Source organism: Tupaia chinensis, unplaced genomic scaffold (assembly GCF_000334495.1).
Source record: "Tupaia chinensis unplaced genomic scaffold, TupChi_1.0 Scaffold000355_1, whole genome shotgun sequence".
Taxonomy (NCBI): domain Eukaryota; kingdom Metazoa; phylum Chordata; class Mammalia; order Scandentia; family Tupaiidae; genus Tupaia; species Tupaia belangeri.
Genome location: NW_006159850.1, coordinates 10,791,095 through 10,816,076, shown reverse-complemented (window position 1 = coordinate 10,816,076; position 24,982 = coordinate 10,791,095). Strand labels below are relative to the sequence as shown.

Here is a 24,982-nt window from a genome sequence, read left to right as displayed (position 1 = left end):
AAAATCACTGAGGATTTGGTGGAGTCTTAGAAGTAAAGTCTCAGGACTCCCATACTCTCAGCAGATAGTCCAGGGACTTTCCTTGTTTTGTCTCTTGTAATGGAATGCAATACTGTACGAACAATAAAACTGAGCATTAGAGAGAGGAAGATCAATGAGTTCATACTACAAATCCCTCTTTGAATGTGTCTAGAATCAACTCAGGACTGAGTACAGGTAGCCAAGAGCATCTACTTCCTCCCAGTCAACATGGCCACAGAATGCTTTCGGAGCAATAAATCTCTCCCAAATCTTTATTTTTATCATCAAACTTCATGGTGTGACAAAAAAAATTTATTTATATATGGGTCATCAGAAAAATTGTGACGTATTTTTCTGTGAAACCCCTATTTCCTACAAAGAGCAGTGAAGCATGAATACCCATTGGTACCTGTTTCATGTGAGCAGCTGAAGAGGGCAGTGCGGGAGCATAGCTTTTAGTGATGGTAGCTGCTAATTGAATATGGGGAGTTTCTGGAACACACCAGCCATTCCTACTCAAGGCAGAGCATTCACACTCTTCGTCTGTCCTCCTTGGGAGCTCTGGAAGTCCGTGACCAGCACAGACACAGCACTCCCTTACATCTGTCCTCAGGTCACTGCTCAATTGTCAGTTTACCAGCATGGTCTCTTCTGACCACCCAATAGGAGACAGCACATTAGACTTAGTCTCTCACTAATGTCCCTCCTGAGGACCATTAAGCTATGCTGCCCAGATATCTCCTGCCTAGACCTGGTTAACAGTGTATTTTTGATGAGTGAATTGCTTTGAATTTTTCTTTAGTTTTGAAATAATGCCTGATTTTTTTCTCATTATTGTGGAGTTCATGCCCTCATGACACCAGCCATCACTAGACAGACATTATTTAAATAATCACATTACTAAGTATAAAAGCACCACTTGGATATGTTATGAAAAGACCACGTACAAAGTCAACTTTGCTGAGGACAGTGAAAAGGCCTGTCTGCGATGGTTCATTTTATGTGTTAATTTGAGGAAGCCATAGGGTACCCAGATATTTTGTCAAACATTATTACAGGTGTGTCTGTGAGGGTGTTTCTGGATGAGACTGATGTGTAAACTGGTAGACCAGATCACACAGATGGCTGTGCCTACCCCAGAGTGGCTGGGCCTCCTCCAATTCACTGAAGGTCTGAACACACAGAAGAAAGGAGAACTCATTCTTGCTGCCCATCTTTGAACTAAGACATCTGTCTTCTCCTCTCTTCTACCCTAGTCTGGAACTTACACCAATGGGTCCCCAGCTTGCCAACAACAGATTTTGGGACTCCTCAACCTCCACAATGCCTGAACCAATTCCTTACAGCAAAGCTCTTCAGATGTACACACACATTTGCATGTATAAAAATAACTTACTGGCTTCTCTGGAGAATCCTGACTAATTCATGCTCAGGCCACCAGCAAAAATTAAAAAAAAATAGGTGACACTGGTAAAAAGCGCCCTATGAAACCTCACTGAACTAAAAACTCTTTCCAAAGGGTAAAGGCTAGCCACTCATAAACATACTTGAGAAAACTCTCTCTCCTAATTTTCAAGCCATGTCTCAGCAAGGAAATATAATATTAGAACCAAAGTCAGGCTCTAACTCTCCAGATTTGAGACCTACTGCTTCAGAGCCAGCAGGTGAGGTGGTGGTTAAGGTGGTAGATTTCCATGTGGCCAACCACATGGAATCCTGGACCTGGAAGCTTAATTTCTCACTTTCCCTCTTTGTTCAAATTAAATAATAATAATAGTAAATATTTTTAAAACTATGATTTTGCTTTGACTCCTAAATATGTTATTTAGTGTGATTAGGAAATTTATTATGAAAGCAAACCATAAAGCTAAAACGTAATAAAGAGATTATCATTTAAAGAAAAAAAGCTAATTAAATTATCAAGTTATGAAAAAACTTAGAAACACAATTAGAAGACACTCTGTGTGAAAATTCTAAAATTTCTCAAAACACAGTCTCTCTTCACTTATCTTCCAGGGAAATAAATAATTCAGCATCATCTTAAATCTAATTTTCATCCATCAGAATTGCCCAATTATCTTAAATAATCATTTAATTTTATTGATTGCTATTATTTTAAAATTTGACCAGAGACTGAGTGAGAGAGAACATGAGAAAGAGAGAAAGCAAGCCGCCAGGTCTGGGACTCAAACTGTATTTGGCCATGTGGGAGTCCTGCACCTTAACCACCATGCCACCAGCTAGCCCCAGAGAACTGTACAACTTTTTATGTACCTGTATAATGACCAAATTGCTTCATACCAAAATATCAACCTGTACACATCAGAGAGTACTCAGCTGAGAACTGCATGTGCTCTGAAACTACTGCTTAGATGACAAACAATTTTACCAAGTTGGTCAGTAAAATGGGACTTATTGGCTCTCCATCTGCATGTTAGAAACATCTGAGTAGGGAATGTACACCTGTACTATTCAGTATAATAGTCATGAGTAAGTTCTTAAAGGTGCTGGTTGAGCTGAAGGCACAGTATGTATAAAATGTACACTTGATTTTGAAGACTTATGTGAAAACTTAAAATATCTCATTAACATAATTTTTAAGAGAGATTTTTGCTATAGGGCTTGTGTGCTCACCAGAGAGACAGAGACAGATAGAGAGATAGGAAACAAGAAATCTGCTCTCAGGGGGGATGGCCATGCCACAATCCATTCTCCTCCATTCTCCTCTTGGGATTTTTGGGCACGCATGCACACAGACCCAGCATGCGTTTTAAGCTGCCAGGTCCAAGACTTGAACCATACTCAACTCCATGGAAATCCAGCGATGTAACCACTACACCATCTGCTGGGTCCCCCCATTAATAATTTTTGCATTGATTACATTTTGAAATACCATGTTTGAACAATTAGTTTAAATAAAATATAATAGCAACGGGCATTTCATACATTTCTTTTTACTTCGTTTTTCATGTGGGTACTGAAATATTTTTAATTATGTATTTTGGCTTGTGATATATTTCCACTGGACAGCACTACACCAGAGCAAAGAGGAAGTAGAGTTCCAAGCATCACAAAAAAGAAATAGAGGAGTTCATTTTTTAAAAAAATGCCCTCTGTTGTCATCATGTAAAAATAAAAAGCGACTACATGCTAAAATTAGACTCATGAAAACAAACACCTTCAAAGACAGAAATGAAGTGCATGTGAATGTTGAGCAATGTAATCCATCGATAAGCATTCTTGGTTTACAACATTACCCCACATGTCATCATCTGTACAAATCAAAGAAATCAATTAGAAGTGGTTACAGAGTGTGAAGTCATCCTCTAAGCCAACCATGAAGTCTCCCTTCAACTGCTCACTGACAGGCATATAATGGGCTCACTTGTATTCCTGCCTTAAAACCATCTGGAGTTATTGTTGGCAAAGGAAGAGGTGTGTAGGAATAAGGCAACTGACAAAGTAGTGAATCAACAGGGCAGATAATGTACCCAAGATGCACTGTTCAAAACCAATATTGACAATGCTAGATGTCGCAATGCTCTGTGCAGTCGGCATTGTACCCAACACACGTTGATCCGTGCCGCATGCAGGCCAATGGCATTGTCTCTACCTGCCGGCCACCTGTGCTCAATGAGCTTGCTGAATGATGCTTGCTATTTCCTGTAGGTGACTCTGAGCTCTTTGCAGAAATTGTCCACAACTCACTGATTTCTACCCATTGGGATTTTCATCTCGAAGTGACAAAAATTAAAATAAAACTAGATTAACTGAAAAAGAAAAGGGGAGAGCAGTTATGATTCACATGCATGAAAAGCCCAAAGCAATTTAATTTCAGGGATAGCTAGGTAGAACCGTGATGACCCTATGCTTGAGTGGCAAGGTGAGCTTCCATTTCATCCTGTGGTACCCCGAGGGGTTACAGAATTTGATTTTACAGGCTTTGATTCTGTTACATGTTTATCCTGAATTATCCTAAAAAGAAATCCAATGTTCTGACTAGTCACTATAAAAGGCATGTTGCCTCTATCCAAATTCGGTGCATTTGAGGCACAGACAGGGAGAAAAAGTAGTCAAGGAAAAACAGGATGCTCTTTTGAAAAGACGAGAGGGGAAATTGATGCTGGGAAGGCAAAAAATTACAGGTGGCCACTGCCACTTCTGAATCCTCACATATACATAAAAGATACCCAATCACTGTTTTCCCTTCTCAATGAATGAATAAAAAATACTGACTTCATGATGTATTCCATACTTGAAGTGATTTATCTATTTCTAAACTACTAGGACGATAATTACACATGCTTATGGAACACATATTTATTGACTGCCTATTATTTGCCAAAAACTATTCTAGCCCCTGGAAATACAACAGAGATAAAGTCCTAGCCGTTGCAGGGCAGATATTCAAAATAAAAGTCAGGACATGCAAGATAATAAATGAGTGAATCTGATACCAAGTGACAAATAGTATGAGAAAAAATAAATCAGGGTAGGAAGTAATAGGGGTGGTGGAGAAAAGCTTTCTGCAGTAATGACAGAAAGTGAAGAAGGAAGTGAACAAGGAACCAGATGGCTATCTGGAAGAAGAGAATGTGAAGTACAAGGTCTCGTAGCCAGGGGCCTTGGGGGATGCTGGGAGGCAGTGGAGACCAGAGGGCTGGGGTGGGTGCATGGTGATGGGAGAAAGGGGAAGTCCGAGCAAGGGGGCCTAATCACACAGGGCCTTGTAAGACCTAGTAAGGAATCTGGATTATAGACTCTGCTTGATGGTAAGCCATTAGCTGGTAGAAAAGAAGAAAGTCAAATAATCTGGCTACTATGAGAATAGACTGTAAGGACACTAACCTAACAGAGTCATTGGTTAGGAAGCTGATGCATGAATTCAGGTGAGAAATGAGAGTGATTTAGATGCCACGATGGCAACAGAGGTAGTAAGAAGTGGTCAGGATTGGGCATGTTTTGAATTGACATGTAAACAATAAAATTTACATGGACTAGTGCACAGCATTGCCTGGTCTTCAAATATCTTCAAGGGCAAATGCAATCATTTATACTGCTTTCTCATCAGTTTAAAAAGATGTCTCATCATTCTCTTATCTGTGCTTGCATGGTGCTTTCAATATACCTAAACCATAATATCAATGTTCTTGCACTGTTATTATGAGTTTATATTCATGGAACTATTTTTCCCAATTCCTACTCTTACACTGGAATATCCTAAACTTTAGCACACAGTAGATGGGTAATAAATGTTTGGGATTAGAAGGGTAGGTGGATGGAAGAAAGGGTGGATGAACAGAACAGTGAATGGACAGAAGAGTGGATAGATGGAAGGGTGGAGGGATGGAAGAGGGCAAGATAGATGGGTGGATGGATGAATGGTATAAAGGAAGGAATAGAACAAAAAGAAAGAAGAAATGGTAAGTAGTTACTGATAGCTAGGAGTACAAGCCCCAAAGTCACTTTGCTTACCTGGAATATTTATATAAGGATATTGAGAAACTTAGAGGATGCCACTAATTACATAAATATCAGTGTAGTACTCACTGTTCTTGGGTCTAGTCAAAAAAAGGTTGACTGAGGTAGGTTAAATAATTAGCACTGTTGGTAAGCCTATGCACATGAGAGAAGTAAGTTTCATGTCTTACATTCCAATTAAAAGAGCTTCCTACTTCTTCAATTACAGTGGTTATTTTAAAAAATTTATGGATGTCTTCTGAGAGACATAGATGGAAAGAGAGACAGAGACACAGTACCCTCAACAGGGTCCTTTTTTTTTTTTTTGAAGTGTTTGCTATAGGGCACGTGCGCTCACCAGAAAGAGAGAGACAGAGAGACAGAAAGCGAGAAATCACACACACACACCCCCTCAAGGGGGATGGCCATGCTGCAATTTATTCTCCTCTCAGGATCTTGGGAATGCACGCACACGCGCCTGGCATGAGTTTAAGCTGCTGGGTCTGGGACTCGCACTGTTGTCGACTACATGGGAGTCTAGCAACATAGGGGCCTTTTTTTTTTTTTTGAAGTGTTTGCTATAGGGCACGTGCGCTCACCAGAAAGAGAGAGACAGAGAGACAGAAAGCGAGAAATCACACACACACACCCCCTCAAGGGGGATGGCCATGCTGCAATTTATTCTCCTCTCAGGATCTTGGGAATGCACGCACACGCGCCTGGCATGAGTTTAAGCTGCTGGGTCTGGGACTCGCACTGTTGTCGACTACATGGGAGTCTAGCAACATAGCCATTACGCTAACTGGTGGTCCCATCAACAGGGTCTTGACACCAAAGTCCAACTCCAGTCTTCAGCCAGTCCAGGATCACAGGTACCTGACAAACCCAGAGAGGTCTCGGGATTTGAACTAGGAACTTCCCTATATGGAATTGCCTTATAAAATTTCCCATTTTACCTCTGTGCCACCATCTGGTCCCTTCCACAATTATTTTAGAAGTAAATGTGTAAATATCCCCAGTGTATGTAGTAGATACAGCTTCACAGGGCTCACAGGTAAGCACACACATTCATGAAACACAGAGAACATTTCTTATTTTATCCCAGAACTGTCCGTCGCCCTCATTCTCGCAGGCCAAGAAAATACAGGGGGCATTTAACTTTAATCTTAGGTCAACTATAAACACAGAAATAGAATCTACATTTCCATCATACATCCAGATGTTTAGGTCTCCTTCCTCATAAGAATGCAAGAGTAAATTTTATTATAAATACCTCTCTGTTTCTTTAGAGACCCAGTTATTTTCAGTAGTCTGAGTTGGCATGCTATGAAATCCCAAAGCAAATACACATCTTTTATAACGTTCCCAGGTGGTCTTTCTGCTGCCACCCAATCTGTCCTCAGGCCCCATGCACCATTCAAACCAGTCTTAGAGGCTAATATTCTCAATGATCAATTTAGTACCTGAAACCTTTATTCTTTTCTTTTTTTATTATTATTTATACATTCAATTGCTATACAAATCAGCATGTACATTTGGCAAAGTGGAAGGGGGAAGACACCTTACATAAATGCACTGTACTTGAAAAGTCACTTGATGAGTATGCTATATCAAAGGCTCTCAGCTGGGGACAACTGTGCCTCCAGCAGACACTTGGCTACCTCTGGAGACATTTTTGGCTGACAACTGGGAGGTCCTGGTGACAACTAATGGATGGAGGTCTGGAATGCTGGCCCATTCTGCAGTGCACATTCTACAGACATGCCCCCTTAAGAAAGAACTATCCATCCTAATATGCCAGTAATGCCCATTGAGAAACCCTGTGCTAAAGCTAACAATTTATTAACTAATCTTAAATAGTGAATATCTAAACAAACTTGCTGCTTTTTTTTGGACCCATTGTCTCACCCACCTCATGAAGTAGGATGAGTCATTGACTGGATAATTTAAGATGATCATGAAATTGAGAAGGGAAAGGATACACTCTGTGTCAAGCCCTGAAGCCCTGCAGATATTTACATATGTTTTTTCTTCGTGCTTAATCAATTACCACAAATTTAGCAGCCTAAAATCACTTGATTATTAACTCAGGATTGTGCACTTCTGAAGTGAGGTCTTGAGACCTGCCTCTAGGTCTCTATTTCTCTGTGTGTACCCATCATCCTCTGTGCTTGAGTCACAGTGTAACTGAGTTCTTGGTAAGGGTTTTCTAAGGTTCAAACCAGGATGTTAGCTAGACTGAATCCCTTTCTAGACAATCTAGAAGAGAATCCACTTCTGAGGTCGCTTGGGCAGAATCCAGTTGCAGGACGGAGACCCTGTTTCCTGGCTAGTGATCAGCTGGAGGCCTCTCAGCTTCTGAAGGCCTTCCCTGTTCCCTTTAGCATGGCTCCTTCCATCTTCAAAGTCCACAATGGAGAATTCCTCACAGGCTCCACCCCTCTAGCCATAAGCCTCTCTGATTTCTGTCTCTGACCTTTAGACCCAGAACTAAAGGGCTCAGGTGATTAAGTCAGACTTACTGAGAAAATCTCCTTATCATAGAGTCAAATGATTTGTAGTCTTAATTACATCTTTCACATCCCTTCCCACTGGAACCTAATGATTGACTAAATGGAAAACTCGTAAAAGGTGTATGTATACCAGGAGCCAGACATATTAGAATCCTGCTTTCTACATTTTTTTATACATTATCTCCTTTAATTCTCATAGCTGTCTCCTGAAGTTGGGCTCATTTGTTTGAACTATGGTTTGGATAATGGTTTGTCCTCTAAAGGTTCATGTTTTTGAATTTGGTCCCCAGTGTATGAGTTTAAGGGGTGAGGCCTAGTGGGCAGTGATTGGATCATGGAGCCATCACTCTAGATTAATGATGTGCCTGAGACCCAGTGAGGACTAGCTCATGAGAAGGGATTATTACGAAAGGAAGAGAGTTCCCTCCAGGTCTTTCTGTCTCTCCAGGTCTTTATGTCTCTCTGCTGTACTCTCTTTTACTAGCAGCCATGTTGTGACTGGCCTGACGCCAGACTCATGCCTTTAGACCTTTCATTTGCAGGAATCATAAGCCAAATAAACCTCTATTCTTTCTAGATCATGACGTCTCAGGTATTTCTGTAAGCAACACTATAGTGGGTTAAGACCATTTGTTTGTTTTATATCCACTTTACAAACAAAGAAACTAGATTCCTAGATAATTTGATAATTTCCCAAAACAGGGTGAAGTGTTCAAGAGAACTCTCTGTATTATTTTTGCAACTTTTCGTGAATTTAAAATCATTTCAATTATATTTCTTCCCAAAGAACAACTACCCCAAGACAATATAACAAGTGAGGGGAATGAGCTTCTAAGATACCATGCATTTTAACATACCATCAAGCCATCTTAAACTGCTCTACAAATAATTTTTGAGACAATAGCATCTCCAATATCCCTGATATTTACCTAAACCTAGGGGTTTTCAAACTGGACTGTGCATTAGAAGCACACCTGGGAAATCTTTTTTAAAAATACAGATGCCTGGGCCCCAACCTCAGGCATTCTACTTCGATTCACTTGGAAAGGGATAAACCATAGACACCTGCTATTTAAGAGCTCCCTGCACCAAGAATCACTCTTTTTGGCTCATTTTAAAATCATAAATGGCAGTGTTGAATATGGAAAAGGAAACCTTTTACAAGAATAGAATTCATTCTACTGGAATGCATTTTATTGGAAAACAATGACTGCCAAACCCTAAGATGGAGACATACACACTAGCATATTTAAAGAGAATGCAATTAAGTAATATTTTATTTCGATCACATCCCTGAACTGAATAAAACAGACCCAGACTCAATAATCCACGTGGAAAAAAAAACACTGTGTTCATTATTTGCCCACAGAAATTAATTCTGGGTAATTCTGACTTTGCCTCCTACAACGTGTAAAAGTGAAATATAGTAAGAAAGGGAGATCAGGAGTTGTAAAATCAGAGAGCACCCATAGACAACAAAACTAACTCTGCTGTAGAACTCAGAAAATCAGAAGAGATAATCTCCTTTTACCAGCTTATCACAATCCCTTTCAAGTGCCGTCTCCCGAAGACGGGTGCACCTCGCTGACTTCTAGTGAATTAATGATGTGCACTATATAATTTATATTAGAAAGCATGCCCTCTTGGCTTGCAGTGGTAATAAGGGCAGATAAAATATTCCAAAGCTCAGTGGCATGAATAAGCAATCAAAAGAATTCCTCTGAAAATGAAATCCTTAGATACATCAAAGGCATCCCTTCAGGAGAGGTGACCATGCTGTCCAGACAGAACACTCTCACCAGACTTGTATTATGGTATTTGAGTGTATTCTGCACTATAATTGGATAAAAAAAAAAAAAAAAAAAAAACCAAACCCGGGGAAAAAACTTTTATGGGAAAACATGCACCAAGAATCACTCTTTTTGGCTCATTTTAAAATCATAAATGGCAGTGTTGAATATGGAAAAGGAAACCTTTTACAAGAATAGAATTCATTCTACTGGAATGCATTTTATTGGAAAACAATGACTGCCAAACCCTAAGATGGAGACATACACACTAGCATATTTAAAGAGAATGCAATTAAGTAATATTTTATTTCGATCACATCCCTGAACTGAATAAAACAGACCCAGACTCAATAATCCACGTGGAAAAAAAAACACTGTGTTCATTATTTGCCCACAGAAATTAATTCTGGGTAATTCTGACTTTGCCTCCTACAACGTGTAAAAGTGAAATATAGTAAGAAAGGGAGATCAGGAGTTGTAAAATCAGAGAGCACCCATAGACAACAAAACTAACTCTGCTGTAGAACTCAGAAAATCAGAAGAGATAATCTCCTTTTACCAGCTTATCACAATCCCTTTCAAGTGCCGTCTCCCGAAGACGGGTGCACCTCGCTGACTTCTAGTGAATTAATGATGTGCACTATATAATTTATATTAGAAAGCATGCCCTCTTGGCTTGCAGTGGTAATAAGGGCAGATAAAATATTCCAAAGCTCAGTGGCATGAATAAGCAATCAAAAGAATTCCTCTGAAAATGAAATCCTTAGATACATCAAAGGCATCCCTTCAGGAGAGGTGACCATGCTGTCCAGACAGAACACTCTCACCAGACTTGTATTATGGTATTTGAGTGTATTCTGCACTATAATTGGATAAAAAAAAAAAAAAAAAAAAAAAGACCAACCGTGGGAACAAGCTTTCATGGGAACAACTTAATGTAACAGAAGAGGAACTCCTGGGTTGTGAACAGAGATGTATATGAAGTCCAGGCAAATAGTTTTGGTCACAAAAAGACTTAATGTTCAGTACTATCATTAGACCTGTTTATATTTGGACTTCAGGAATTAATCACTATCATCTTCTCTTAAACTGTTTATTGCTGCTGGTGGGAAACCATGTCATTTTACCAACACATGTGTTTCACTGAAGAGGACTATTGTAAGCCACTGTCTTATGCTATTGGAAAGCAAGAATGAAATGCGGTCATGGCAACTGCATCTAACACAACCAGGCTAACAGAGACAGTGATATTGGGTGACTCGTGTCAGTGACTACATTTCTGGCCAGAGCTAATATCCAATAAGTGTTGGACCTCCCAGCTTCTCTTTCTCTCTTTTTCTCATAAAATACAGAATTGCATATAACTAAGAAGAGGTATACAGATATGAATATTATTTTTAGCAACATCAAAAAATAAACTGGAAACAAGCATACAAAGTTCATGGAAAATGTATATTATGAGAAAAGTATGCACGGATTTAAAAGAAAACTTTTGCACCAAAATTAACTTGTACTTTAATTCTATTTTCCACAAACTTTTTGAAGTACCTGCATATTAATTGGAAGGGAATTATTAAATGCCCAGCAGTTAAAATAAAATAGATCTGTATGTGCTGATAAAGAACTCCAAGATATAGGCCATTTTAAATACTCCTCTCCCACCACCAATCAAGATGCTTTGGGAAAAGGATTGGCTGATAGTTGTGTGTATTTCAGACTCACATGCACACCCATGCAACAGAAACAATAACGTAGTTTCAAAAAGAGCCTCAAGGGGATGACTATGAAGCCCTGGGTAGACTGTTTACCACTGCAGATGCAGACCTCTTTCTATGCATTAATTCACATATTGATACAAAAACAAAGATACGGCTTAGTTTTTCTTGGTTACAGAGATGAATTCAGAGTGGCCACTGAAGCTTACACAGGTTTGAGAGAGCAAAGAAAACCCGGAGTTCCACACACTTCTGGTATGATATAGGTTATACCTGCAGTGCTGTCACTGAGTTAGTCACCAGGTCCCCAAGGAAATGTTCAAGTCATCTCTGTGACTGAATGCAAAAGGAAGCCGAGCCAGAGCAAGAAGAGTAGAGACTATGAGAGAGCCAGTAGCAGTGATGACATCATTGTATATCTTAGGTCTTAACCTTGCTGAAAACTATCCAAGCCTGGAGGGAGGGAGAAGAGGAGGGATTAGAAGGATTGTCCATGTCTGCCCAAAAGTTCGAGAGAAGGGATTGCAGTATGACCATCCCCCTGGGGAATGATCTCTTGCTTTCCCCCATCTCTCTGTGGTGATTGCAAGTGCCCTATGACAAACACATATTTAAAAAAAAAAAAAAAAAAAAAAAGATTATCCACAGTCAGTCTATGGTGGCCTGGTGATAAAGGTAGCTGGATCCCATATGGTCAAATATTGGTTTCATTCCAGACCCAGTGGCTTGAAAAACATACTGGATGTTTGTGTATGCATGCCTAAAATCCTGAATGGGAGAAGAGAGGATTGTGACGTGACTGTGTCAAGTCATTTTGTATTTCCACCAACAAGGTTCTTTACAAATACATTTAGGACAGTGATTCACAATTGTGAGGGCCCAGGGAAACCGTTTGTGAAACCATGAACATCTAAGCTTTGAAACTTACTACATTGTCCAAGGTGGGGCCTGGACATACATTTATTTTTTCTTCTGAATGGTCAAAGTATGTCTGGAGTGCCTGGCTAAAGGACCGCTACATTAGGCCTTAACTATGAATACTCTAAGTGGCAGTTAAATATTACAAAGGTTTAGCTCTGAGTCAGTTCACTCTTCCATTCAGTAACCCAGTTTCAATAACCGTAAATACTCAAGAAATATAAACTACTCTTTTTATCTAGGCTAAAACTCTTTCCTCTCTGTGAGAGGTAAGGAATGGCATTAGCCAATTTCAAAGATTCCTTTATTAAAAAAATAAATAAATAAATAAAAATAGAAAGAAAGAAAAAAGTGTGCTGGGACCAGCAGGTGGCATAATGGTTACATTGCTGACTGCCGTTGGAGCCCTGGACCTAGTGACTTCAAACTCACGCCAGGTGCACGTGTGTGTGTGTGTGTGTGTGTGCCCAAATTTTGAGTGGAGAGTGGAAGAGAAGGGATTGGGGCATGGCCAGACCCCTGGGGAGTGATTTCTTGCTTTCTGTCTCTCTGTCTCTGTCTCTCTGGTGAGTGCCCATGCCCTATAGCAAAAATCTCTCTCTAAAATTAAAAAAAAAAGCTGTTCAATGGTAATTATCACTGTCATTATTACTACTGATATTATTACTGTGCCAGGCACTGTTTGAAGTATGTATATGGAGTATTTTTATTTTAATTAATATCCCTAAGTACCATGAGGAGGTACTATCATCATCTTCATCTTACCAATGAAGAAATTAAGCCTAGAGAGGATCATTTTATCTGGTTCATGTAGTTATCAAAGTCAAGGTCTGGGACGACAAAGTCTGTGCTCAAAGTCGCTAAGATTGTACTACTTGATCACACATGAAGTGACCCACGTCATGGCTTATTTGTTGAGCCTCTTTTTCTATTCTTTCTCTTTCTTTCATTTTATTTGTTCATAGTGGATAAAGCAGTGGTTACTTCCTACTCCCAAATCCCCAAACACTCCTACCAGATGCTCGTCAATGCCCGTGTATTTTTTTTTCCTGTACTGACAAGATTGAAAAAGGCCTCAAGAAGAGGGGAGCATGGATGTGTGTGGGGGTGGGGGGAGCAGCTAGTGGCCATTTTCCTCCTAGACTGCTGTCTCGTCCAAAGTCAAGAATTACATGATACAGCCTTTCCACTTCCAGAAGCAGGGACTAAAACATTGTCACCGATGTTCATAGCAGCATTATTCCCAATAGTCCAAAGGTAAGTGAGTAGATGAAACAGTGTTTATATACAGGGGAATGTTATTTTGCCTTTAAAAGGAGTGAACTTTGATATGCGATGGCTAAATGAACCTTGAACACATTATACTGAACACAGTGAGCCAGATAGGAACCGCTGGCCTCTCGGGTCCCTCGTGAGACCCCTCAAAATGGCCTTAACTATCTTGGGGTCCAGCTCTCTGGCAAGAACTATAACTATTTTTTTTTTAAAAAAGAAAGAGTTTGATCTGGCATTTTGCTAAAAGTGTTTTTATGAGCAAATAATTCTCTTCATAAATCATGTGTAAAGGGGACATACAGGAGAGAAGCCAAACAAACAAAAGTCTTTTTACCCTTGATGAATTGACTAATAGCCTAAGAAAACATCTCTGGTTTGGGTCAACCTGTATCAAAAAACATGAAAATACAACCCAGTCTAATCCTTCATTTCACATGATCCTCTCAAGTGACCAGAAAGTTCCAAAGGGGTATATGTAATTCAGCAAACCCCTGCTAGCTAACAAGGCCCTCAAAGCCACAGAACCTAGTTTCTTTCTGCCTGCCACGGACTAAGGTCACTTAACTTCAGCCCTTTCATGAATGGAAATCAGCTTTGTAAAGACTCCTTGGCAGGCAGTGACCAGCAACAGACAACTCAATGACTGAGCTTTCTGAGTCATAAAATACTTTTGAAAAGGGGAGATCAAAGCGTCCCTGCCGCCTATTGAAATCCAATTGCTTCCAAAACTCCTTGCAGGGACCCAGGCTCTCTGGAGAATGGGTCACTGCAGTCTGGTCTAAAAAGGCCATCACTAAAGAAGGATACAATGGGGACATTAGGGCAGCCGGCCATGGAGAAGAAATGCCACTTACGATTTCATTGTTGGGGACAAAGAAAAGAGAAACGAAGAGAAACCAAGTGACAAAATTGGATGGTGCATTAGGAATTGAGGCTGGTGCGGATTCCCCGGGGAGCCTGGATCGTGTACTCATTCCACTTGGAGCCTCGGCCACAATGCCCAGGCTGACAGTAATCAGAACCTGGGCAGCAGAGCCCACGAGAACTGCAAGGCGGTCGGTCTACCACTCTTGTCAGCAGGTCCTTCTCTGAGGTGGTTAATCAAAGGTACCGACGTCCACACATGGCAGGGCTGGGCTGACATGCAGTGGGGACAACAGTGCCAGCATGTCTTTTCACTTCATTTCCAAAAGAATGGAGCTTGGTTTAGAGTTTCTTAAGCAAAGGGTATGTTTCCCCACTGAACAGTCATATCAGGTACCAATAAAGTACAAATAATCTCAGACCTAGGAAACTATCTTTTTTGTAAACCAAAGAACCCTGATACAAAACGTTGATGGTTTAAAAGAGGGATTTTTTTTTTTAAGGTTTCTGTCATAGGATGTGAGTGCTCATGAGAGAGAGTGAGAGGGAAAGTACAAAATCTCCTCCCGGGGGGATGGCCATGCCCTAATCCCCTCTTCCACTCTCCTCCTGGGGTTTTGGACATACATACACATTTGCACCTGGGATGATTTTCAAGCCACCAGGTCCAGGGCTCAAACCACAGTCAGTCATATGGGCGTCTAGTACCCCTACTACCATGTGACTTGCTGGCCCCAAGAGCAGTTAAATTAGTTTCAAAATCCCACCTCTTGAAGCTACTCAATGCATATCAGCACATTAAGGCATGTGAAATGGATTAAAGACCTTGAACTTCCTTTAAATCTAGTTTTCCTAACATATATGACCATGAAACCCATTTATTCTTGAAGCATCTCTTAAAAGAAATCAGTACATAATACTATACCATCTCTTTGGGAAATTATTGTTTTAGCATTTTGCCACTAAACTGGAGAGTTGTTTCTTGTAAAAAAAAAAAAAAAATCCATGACCAAACAAGTTAGTGAAACTAGGTTTAAAAATAATTAAATAGGGATCATCAGGTGGCATGGTGGTTGAGGCACTGGACTCCCACATGGCCGATTATGCTTCAACTCCTGGACTCAGTGGCTTTGAAATAATGCCTGGGGGACCAGCAGTTGGCACAATGGCTATGTTGCTGGACTCCCATGTAGCCGACCATGATTTGAGTCTGGACCCGGTGACTTAAACTCATGCCGGGCACGTGTGCATGCATGCCCAAGATCCTGAGAAGAGAATGGAGGAGAATGGATTGCTGCATGGCCATCCTTCCTAGGGGTTGATTTCTCACTTTCTATCTCTCTGTCTCCCTTGTCTTTCTGGTGAGCACATGTGCCCTATAGCAAAAACCTCTCCAAAAGAAAAAAAAAAAAAAAGGACAGAAAATCATGCCAGGTGCATGTGCATGCATGCTCAAAATCCTTAGAGAAGAAAGGAGAAGGGATTACATCATGGCCATCCCCCTTAGGATGTGATTTCTCACTTTCTCACTGTCTGTCTCCAGCGGGCACATGTACCTTACAGCAAAAACCTAAAAAACAACTTAAAAAATTAATAAAAATAAACAGATGCCCTTAATGTAGGATATAACTGACTTATTAACACACTAACGTACATTGTAAAGCTCTGAGAAGTGGCATTTTGGCATTAACTTGACGGGCTGTCCCTTTTCAAAAACAGTACCTGTGAACTCCCTGGTCAGAGTTCTGCTGAGTCAAGGCTTGGTTCACAATAAAATAGCAGTCTCCAGGCCTAGCAGTACTGCCCAACTTCTCTTAGGCTACAATTCGGTTCCAGCCACCACCTACTCTATCGACCTACTCTGAGCTGTGCCTGATGCACACAGGCTGATAAACAGGTGCTGAATGAAGAATGATGATTCAGCATGCCTTCCTGGTAAGTTCCACACATGTATTTCCACTAAGTGATTCTAAAATGTTAGTAGCTGTCAGAACCACTTAGAGGGTGAAAAATGCACATTCCTGGGCCGAGACTCTCTGAGCTTCTGTTGTGGTTAAAGTCCATCTTTAATCCACTCCAATGAAGCTACCACAATCACCTCTGAAAATCACTGCCCTGCTAAAAAGGATCACTGAGGTAAAATGGATTTTTAGCAGAAAAGTTTTTAAAATATCCTAGCATGCAGGAAGACAGAGTTTTGCTCTATTAGAAAACAAAATTAAACAGGACTAGCAGAGAGTGTAATGGTTATGTCACTGGATTCCCACATAGTTGACTGGGGTTTGAGTACTGGACCTGTAGCTTGAAACTCATGTCAGGTGTGTGTGAGTGCGTGCCTGAAATTCTGAGAGAAGTATGGAGGAGAAGGGATTGCAGCATAGCCATCCCCCCTGGGGGTGATTTCTTGCTTTCTTTCTATTTCCCTGGTGAGCATGCACATGCATGCACCCTATGGAAAAAATCTCTTAAAAAAAAATTTAAACAGGTGGAAATCCCAAGAAAGCTGTTTACGGTTTAACACCAAGATGGAGTCTCCCTTGGTGTCACAGTTTGCTGGCTCTTATGACCTTTGCATCACTGTGGCCGCTGGTGGAGGCTGGACGTGACAGAAAGGAAATACCTAGCAGGGAACAGCTTGTTCATCCCTTACCAGAAGATTCTGGGATAAAGGCTGCAAACCAAAATACCTTCATAGAGTACGAGGCCTCCAGTGGGGGCAGTAGTGAGCTCTCCTAGGGGCATAGGATGAAGACATCCCAAATTGTGAAAATAATCACCCTCAAACATAAGAGTGGGCAGAATTCACTCAGGGAAGTTTGCAACTCATGATTTATAAAATATTTCAAGTAAGTAACGATCAACTTAACTCCTGAATACAGTGAGACCTGTCAGTTGTGTATGTGTGTGGGGTGCAATGTGTAAAATACTACAAATATTTCAAGTATAGGTTAATTCCAGATTATTAAAGGGAGAATTCCCTGCCAGAAAAATTCTAGCTGGAGTCTATACACATGCCTACGTGAATGTATGTATATATGTATTTTATTATTATAATCCTTCTACCTTCACTCACTTTCTTCTGGGGTTTCCCCAGCTGTCAAGCTAATGGTCAGCATTGAAAGATCACTTATTACTTTAATATATGCTGCATGCACAGTGGGAGACTGCTCTCGCCTCTATAGGGAAACTGAGGAGTGGTCCAGCCCTGCTCTTAAAGAAACTGGTACAGAAGGTAAGTGAAGTTCCATCTCTCTGCCTTGATCATCTCACCTCGTCTCTGTATTAATGGAAGACAACTTGCCCATCTCTCCTGGCAGGTGAACTCTGGTAAGTCTGACAGGCATGTTTGAGATTTGTTCCCCCTGCCGCCATACTGTTGAATCACTGACTATTCTAAATCCATTACTGTACCTGTTAATTAATTTTAAAGGGGTTAGGAATCTCTTGCTTAGTTAAACAAGCTGAGTAATGCCTATGGGTAGCTAGAAGGATTGAAGAAATTCTTCTTCTTGACCTAGGCTTCATCTCTCTATCTTAAAGTGCCTTTAATGAAGTATCCCCTCAAATTGTTACTTCAAGTGATCTCACAAGACTCACAACTTTCACAACTTCTATTTGATACTGTTTCATAAGTAAATACATACATCATTAGAGATGCATAATCATAATAACAAAGAGGTTAAGTTGGCAAAGATTTCTTTGCTCAGAAGTTTTGTTTCTATTCAGAGGAAGGAATAAACATCACAATTTAGGCTGAAAACATTTTTTGTTCATAGAGGCTATAGATAGATCACAAAAGGGTGTGTACAAATAGCCAATAGCTTAAGAAATGGCACTCGATGGGACCAGCAATTAGTGAAATGGCTATGTTACTGGACTCCCACGTAGTCGACTGTGGTTCGGGTCCCCGACCCAGTGGCTTAAACTCACGCCAGGCGTGTGTGCATGCATGTCCAAGATCCCAAAAGGAGAAGGGAGGAGAAGGGATTGCGGCATGGCCATCCCCCCTGGGGTGTGATCTCTCATTTTCTGTCTCTCTGTCTCTGTCTTTCTGGTGAGCGCACGCACCCTATAGCAAAAATCTCTCCAAAAAAAGAAAAAAAAAAAGAAATGGCGCTCGACTTTAGTAACCACCAGAAAAACGCACACAAAATCCATAATGTGGCACTACTTCAGACCCATTAATCAATCTGGCTCTCGTGGAAAAGTAGACAGTATCAAATGTGGGTGAGGGTCAGGGGCAATCATACCTCTCACACACTGGGGATGGAAGAGTAAACCAATATGACCGGTCTGAAAGCTGTTTGCCAGTAGTTACCAAAGCTGAACATATGCATACCCTACCACCCAGTGACTTTATTCTCTCATTTGTGTCCAACAGAGTAAGTCTGTACATTCACCAAAAGTCATAAGCAAGAATGTTCAACAAAATTCATCATAACAGTTCCAAACGGGAAACAATTTGATCAACAATTAGATGGAAATCTTCTTGCAGTGTCTTCATGCAGAGAAATCTGCTATGATGTTATTTACATACACTTTAAATAGGCAGAATTAAATTATGTTAGAAGTTAGGATACAAATGACTTCTGGGGGCATAGTGATGGAGAAGAGGACAAGGGGATTCTCCTGGGGAACTAATAATGTCCAGCTTGATCCAGCTGGTGGTTACAGGAATGAGAATTTGGTAAAAACTTATTAAGCTGTGTTCTTAGGATTTTTACGCTTTTCTGTATATGCATTCCATTTCAAAACAAGGGTATACAAATTAAGAGAGAACATTATCTTAGCTTGTTGGTTGTAATCCTGTTCTTTCTTATTTTTCCTTATTGTTTTACTGAGTATGAATAAATGTGTGTGTGTTTTGCAGTGTCTGTTTGGCAGGGCATGATGGGGGAGGGGAACAACTCTCTCCCTGCCCCTTACCAAGTGGGTCCTTCAAGGTCAACACACGGGGAAATCAGGGTCAGATGCTATAGCAATCTTGGAAATCACCTCACTGGTTCCTGAGAGCAAACTGAGGTTTAGAGAGGTAACCTTAACTAAGTATATACGTCCCGTGTGTTGAAAGGTGGGGACCACCTGACTCTCACAACCCTAGTAGGATCCACCTCAGACTCAGGCAAAGCAGGCTGCCTATTGCTCCCACTACTCTGATTACTTCTTCTACCATCACAAAGAGGGAATTATTAGGTCGTGGGGAAAGTCACAACACATTTTTTGCATAGAAAAATATCATTCTCATGTGTTAAGTGGTCCTTTGCTCTCCATTCAAAATAGAATCTCTTCCTTAAAGGAAATAACCCAACATCTATTGATATGAGGCAATTGATCAGATTTCCTGCCACTCACAGACAATGGAATCCAGAGAAAGCTGAACTTGCTGGAACTAGACCATCTACAGAGCAATAACTGCCCATCAGGAACTGTTGTATTATTTTCCACAGAAAAAGCTGTTTAATTTCCACAGTCCTGTGAGGTCAACTCTCTTGTTATTCCCATTTTAATAGACGAAGAAACTAAGGTATAAAGAGGTTAAGTAACTTTTCTAAGGACTTTAAGTAAGTGCTGGTGGAAGAATTAGAACCCAGGCAGAATGCTTCTAACAATCTGGTTTGTAGGAATGTGAAGGTTTAAATCACTCCAGTGGGACACCTAAGCGCCTTCTGAAGACTGAGATAGAAGAGAAAGAACTGCAAAGGCGAGGCCAAAGAAAGAGATTCACTAATAAAGACAAAAAGCCAAGATAGTCATGTGTGTATGCACACACACATATATATAATCATGTTATGATACATAGATTGCTAGTGAACCATAGTCATCACCAAAATGGATCAACTATCAATGGGAATTGTTAAGTTTTTGCTTCACTCTGGACTTTAAAGAGACCAAAGAATATCATGACTGGTTGTGATGAAAAGTTTTAGCTAAATTTCAGGCCACAGAATGGATAAAAAAAAAAAAAAAAAAAAAAAAAAACAAAAGAGGGGCCAGCAGGTGGTGTGATGGTTAAGGCACTGCATTCTCACATGGTCAACCACATTTCCAGTCCCAGACCTAGCAGCTTGAAAATCACGCCAGGCATGTGTGTGTACATGCCCAAAATCCTGAGAGAAAAGCAGAATGGAGGAGATAGATTGCAACATGGCCATCACCCTTGGGGAATGAGTTATCACTTTCCCATTCACTGTCTTACTCTTTAGAGAGCTCACACACCCTCTGGCAAAAACCTAATACATAAATAACTGGAGGTTTGGCATAGCGAAGAACATGCAGATCCCCATTCACGCCCTCCTAAGCCACTCCCCCTTGTTTTGTGCTCCGATGCGGTCAGCCATGATGCATTACACGATACTAACTACGCTCTCAGAGGGCTTCCTGTCTATTCCATATCATGATCGCCATGTGTCCCAACACACACACACTCTTCTGCCACTTAAAGACACTTATCACTTGCCATGCAGAATGACATCAAGCCCGAAGGCTGTGTCCCACCTTGTACATGTGATTGAATTCTGAGAGTAGTGTCATTTACACTGATCTTCTTTGCCTGGCAATTAAGAAACGAGGATTACACAGAGAGGAAAGAACACTTGGTCCCAAATGCTTTCAAGTGTCCTGTCTTCCTGGCTGCTATACGTCATCCTGCCAGCCCTCGAACACACTACACCACACTCTAAAACGATGTCTTATGTGAGCAAGACAACACCAACAGGTTAGTTGAAACAAAAGGCCTACCCTTCAGTAAAGTGAAAGTTGGGCTTACCAATTTTGCATAGAAATGCAGTTTTCTCATTTCAAAGCAATGCAGACGCATGCAGCTTGTTAGATTTATAGAATGGCTGGTCTCCTAAGACTTCACAAAGCGAATGGCATCCATCAAATTAATTTCCTTGGGGATTGGTCTCAATCATGGAGAATGAAAAGGCCCAGACCATTAAACATCAAAAGAATGTTCTAAATGGTAATTAAAGTTCTATTATGTTTTCTTTTTCTGGGAGCAGATTAGATTAACTCAATTGAGAATACTGTAAGTACCAAAGCGGACACTGCGAACGTGTGGAGTTGACTAGAAGAACACTTAATATTGTAGACATCTGCTCACTCAACTTCTACAACACACAGAAGAGAGAGTTTGACTCATCCTGGGGGGTACTTACCAAGCCAGCACACGTAGACACAGCGACAGAGGAGAAGCTGTCGTTTCTGATAAATCCCTGATAGAAACATCGCTCGACCTCGGGTTCCCGAGTCTCTGAAGCACCATTTTCCCCAAGTACCTGGACAATAAAGTGACTGCTCAAAATTGCCGAGGGCTTAAGTTCTAAGTGTAGTTCCTGTCCAAATGCTGAAAACCGGTAGTGCAGGGAGTTCCCGGCGCTCTGTGCCGATCGCTTTTTCCTGCCGTTGTGCAAAATGTCGTGTGAAATATACGACCCGCCTGAGTCCACTTCTACCGGCGTGACAAAGACGTAACCTGCAACGGGAAAAGTTGAGTTTAGGGCCCCTGGTGTCGAACAGGTTAGCAGAGCAGCCAATGCACAGCTCACAGAGGTCGTCGTTCTTACTGCAAGGCCCTGAGACCAGCATAATACAGAGCCACTCGTAAAGAGGATGGTCCCTTCACCTCTACAATAACCTCCACTGCAATGACTCCTACAGACTCTGAAAGCCAAGCACGACTCTGATGTCTGTGGAAAAGGTCCCAACTCTCACAGGCTGGAGGGAGATAGACGTTTTATATATGAGCCATGGAGCCATCCATATGTCATGTTTTATTTTTTGGAGACAAAATTAATATATAGGAAACCACAAAAGTCAATAAATAAGAATGCTTCTTCGAGAAGATTGAGATCATTGTGCTTAGACTGAGTTGGGAGCATACTTTTTATTTTTTGGCAGAGTTCACACATCGAATGGTAATTCACAGTCTTGGGTACCTTCAGATAATGCCTCAGATCACAGACATGTCAGAGTTTCATGTTCCAGATGCCATTTACGGGTACTAATGGAACTTGGCACAGGCATCACCCTTATCCTGTCTAACTATAGGCTTTCTCAGGGACAACCCTGCTTCACTGTAAGCACAAAATATAGCACATGCATAAAAATGCCCCCAAATCATCAGAACCTTCCCACGTGGCCTGATGTGTAAAACTGCTCAGACATGTCAGTGGGGGCGTGTCCAGGGAGAGAACACCGGAGAGGCATGTTTAAAAATACCTCTGCCTTGCTCCCTGGAGCAGCACGAACTGCAGCGTGTTCAGAAGGAGATGAAAACCCACTTGCTGTTGGGAGAGGGAAACAGCAGGCCGTTTTCTTTCACAAAACACTGCAACAGAAAAGCAGCATCCCCTGAAATGACTGGGACTCAGCCCTCGGCACATTAGAAACACGCAGCATTTCCACTTTCCAGGCACAGAATGGGAAAGTAATTGGGGAAATGTTTGGAAAGACTTTAAAAAAAACTATGAGGCATGTTTGAGTCACCTGGGTCCTTTGTTATGTGGGGGAGGGAGAAAAAGGAATTTCCCTTTTCCCAAAACAGTCAATACATACCACTGCAACAGCAGCAGCACCGCCCCCTCCCCCGCCCAAAGGAAAAAAAGCTAAGGAATGAATAAGTTCTAGCTAAGAGGGATGGATGAGTGATGCTAATTAGACTCATGTTTGGAGAAAAAGTCCAATAGGACAATAATTTTCAACTGTTCTCGTCTGTATATGAACCACCTGCGACTCTCACTGCTTAGGCAACTCTCGTTCTTAAGTTTTTCTGTCCTGCCTCTCCTATCTGAAGTTTCTCCCTCGACTAGAAATGCTATATAATGACATACACAATTTTTAAAAGAATTGGATTTTCCCCCTTCTCTTGATCTTAAAAAGCTGAGCAAGACATACAATGCTCCTCTTGAAAGTCTCTGATCCCCTGCTTTACAGGTATGTGGCTCCATTACAGGCATGTTTTCCTGAGAGAAACACCTACCTCTTTCCTCTATCAAACTAAAATGTAACTGTGAAAACCATCCCAGGCAGATGCTCCAGGTTCTACAGCATGTTTTGGCTTACCTCCTCATCCAACATCATGACAAGCTCTGCCTGCTTTTGGTTGGGAGCCACGTGAGAGCCGTCTGCAGGCGACGTCCAGTGAAGCAGCCAACAAAGCCCCCTCCTCCCACAGACACCTGCTACTTGTTTGTTTCCAGGGGAGGAAAAGCTGCCTATTGGTTACATCCAGTCCTTGAGCGGAAGGGGGTCAGTCATGGCCCCCTGTAAGGAATGATCTGATCAATCAACTCAAGAGCTGACTCAAAATGAGGTCCTTACAGGTAGCGGTTGGGACAGAAGGAAGGGGTCGCCCAGCATTTGATAAACAATGAGGGGTGGTTTTAGAAACTGCAGCCTCTCTGGTTGAGCGCTGAGCTTCTCATGAGCTAATTTCAGGGGGTTCCTTATCCTCCCGCTCACTTCTCCACAGCCCTTCTCAAAATCCAACCATCTCCCAATTGCTAATATAAACCCAACAGAAGGAGATAACCCTCCCGAGCCCCAGATCATAGAAACCCAAGGAGCCCAGGCTAGACAGCCAGGTCTCACTGGATACCTCAGGTCAGGAGTCAGCTATTCCCTAGCTGGAGGCAAACAATGAAAACAAGGGCTTCTCCCTGCCCCGAGAAGTTAATAAACGACAGAAGAGAGGGATGTTGTGGAATTTTGTGGCTCAGAGAGCTCAAGCTACCAGCTCTCCTCTCCAAAAGCAGTCTTTGGGTCCCCAGGACCACAGGGGCAGCCAAGCAGGGATGCAAGGAAAGGAACAGAGGTGGAGAGGAGCGTGGTTGAGGAAGGGCTCGCATCCTTCCATCTCTCACCCAGAAGGAGTTTCTGTGGGCTTTCCCAGAGAGGAAGGAAGGAAGGAAGGAGCTTTGGGTTGCTAATCCCTAGACTATACCCACTTCTTTCCTGATTTCTCACCACAGTTAAAGATGTTTTTTTTCCTAACAAGCCATGGGGTAAGGAAGGGGTCATTTCTCATCTATATGACTGTCAGACTGAGGCATCGACTCCTGTAGGTTCAGAGTCCGCTCCTTAAGGTCCCTCTCCGAGCAGGAGCTATTTCCACGATAGCATACACCTGCCAGGTTAGGGGTGTGCTTTTCTGTCTTTCCTCTCTTCTGGGGGAAAGAGAGACCAAGTGCCTGGACAAGGGGTGAGGGCGCCAGCAAATACGAACCATCATTTAGTCCGCTGCCACCGCTGCTGCTGTCACTGGCTAAGGCTGCGGCGACCGACGCACAGCAGAGGCAGCACAGCTGCAGCGCCTGCAAGAGAAAAGGTGACATCGCGCGTGAGAGGCGCAGCGAGGCTGGAGCCGGCGCTCCCGACCACCCGCTTCCAGCGCGCCCCTCGTTGGGCTTGGCCCCTCCCTTGG

The 24,982-nt window shown here is 41.8% G+C and overlaps 1 protein-coding gene across 1 annotated transcript in view; it reads right to left on the bottom strand.

Annotated features, from left to right (window-relative positions):
- The window catches only part of ADAMTS18 (ADAM metallopeptidase with thrombospondin type 1 motif 18), a 175,278-nt gene extending 153,479 nt beyond the window's left edge, over positions 1 to 21,799 (bottom strand). Inside the window, exon 1 of the mRNA XM_027773447.1 lies at positions 21,717 to 21,799. The gene's annotated coding sequence lies outside the window, so the exon portion shown is untranslated. The remainder of the gene's footprint in view (positions 1 to 21,716) is intronic.
- Between the last annotated feature and the right edge of the window lie 3,183 nt (positions 21,800 to 24,982).